Source organism: Nicotiana sylvestris, chromosome 11 (assembly GCF_000393655.2).
Source record: "Nicotiana sylvestris chromosome 11, ASM39365v2, whole genome shotgun sequence".
In the NCBI taxonomy this organism is placed as follows: Eukaryota; Viridiplantae; Streptophyta; class Magnoliopsida; order Solanales; family Solanaceae; genus Nicotiana; species Nicotiana sylvestris.
Window position 1 is genome coordinate 123,507,462 of NC_091067.1, and position 2,020 is coordinate 123,509,481.

A 2,020-nucleotide genomic window follows, 5' to 3' on the forward strand; every position below is an offset into this window, starting at 1 on the left:
CCACGAAAGATCTAGGGGAATAAAGGTTCATCATGTGTTCCAAAGTTAGATTTTTCCTAGTCTCCATGCACAATTGGTATAGGCAGGCCACCATTCGCCATACAGATAGGCTTACTTGCATCAAGCAGATCTGGTACCCATGGAAAAAATCCAAAATCACGGGGTCGAGCCTTGCACTCGTACCCAAAGAAAACGGATCTAAAAGTGAAAGGATACGTATAGACATACATAAAACCTTCCTTGGTGAAGGTAACCTGCTCTATCAAATCTGGTGTAAAGATGTTAAGGTTTAGGCAGTTGCAATCCTCCTTCACAGCAGGAATACTAGAAGGGCGAATAGAGGAAGGGTACCTGCTAACGACCCAAGTTCGTGGGGATGCGAATGGAAACTTCTCCCGGAAGTCATTGATAATACTCAAGTATTTGGGTATGATGGTTTTTGCATTGGGAGGATCAGCGTTAACGTCAACTTCTTTAAAAGTTTGTGGGGACGCGGATGGAAACTTCTCAAGGAAGTCATTGATAATACTCAGGTGTTTGGGTATGATGGTTTTGCATTGGGAGGATCAGCATTAACGTCAACTTCTTTATCTTTGTTTCTCTTCGGGCCTCCACAGAAGAGAAGACCAGAGTTTCTAAAAGATTCAGTAGAAGAAGCCATGACAGTAAAAATGTAGTAAAGTTTTTAGAGAAAGTCAGAAAATATGAAAGTTTTCCAAGCAGGAGGAGGTTAAGTGCAGAGAAGATAATGAACTTGTGAAGATTTTGGAAGTGAAAGAGGTAAAATGATGGGTATAAGTAAAGATATCGACGGCAAAAATCATGGTCATGATTACCTCTAGAACCGGTAAAAATATTGCTGAATCCTGGGACAACACGTGTTCGGGATATTAAATGCGAGAAGACGTGCGTCCTTTCAAGCGTCGGAGACTGTTCAGAAGATTTTCGCCAAGAAAAGGGTCTTCACCAACTTCCCGGTGATACAACGATATGTCACCGGAAAGCAAAGGGACTATCTATATAAGGTAAAATTGGTCCGCAATAAATGGCCGAATGATAACATGGAATGTGGAACCGAAGACAGGTAAAAGGCGAATCAAGTAACTACCCATAATGCTAACAACAACTACAATTGGTACCAGATAAACCCCAAAGGAAGCCTGGTCAACAGGAGCAGTTTGAATGCTTGTCATCGGATAGCATTCAATGAAGAATATTCATGACATTCAATGAAGAATATTCTCTATCATTAAATGGACAGTCATTGCAGAAAATATTTGCATTCATAACATGCCGTTACATATTCATTGATAGCTCTTTATTGTCATTTAAGTGAGGCTTGATACTAAGATCTTGTTTCCCTAAGTATAGCTTTAAATAGCAGGTTCAATAGCCATTATAAGACACAAAATTCTTGATAAAACTTATGTTGTATTCTACTTTCACTCTCAATTAAACAACTTTATTTGCTCTTTTATATTGTTCTCATTTATGTCCTCGGAGACGCTGTTCTCGGTGCCAGACTTGTCATTTTCTTCAATTTTAATCGCTAAATCTTACTTTTAAGATTGTTTATTTACCATTTTTTGATCAAATCAATTCGCTTGTCTATAAAACACGTAATAAATTTAACTGTTCTGTTTTACGGGTAAAAAAAGATGTGCCACCTTATTCCCTTGCCTGAAATTATATATGATTCCTAGGGCCTTCGCTTGGTATATTAACATCCTGCATTCTAGTGACTATTAAAAATTTCTTACCAAAATAATAAGAACGATTTTCTACTCCAAATTGAAATTTCGAAGTTAAAATAACAAATAAAATGCCATACAAATAAATGGAACAGTGTAGTTGCAATGAGGTGATAGGGTTTAGTAACAAAGACAATAGATATTACTATTATTAAACTAGAATTGTTGTCTTATCATTCTAAGTATAAGGGGGAAAAAGCAGTAGAAACAGAGAAGGCCTAATTGGAGCAACTAAACTTAATTAACTCCACAAGAGGAGAATTTAGTAG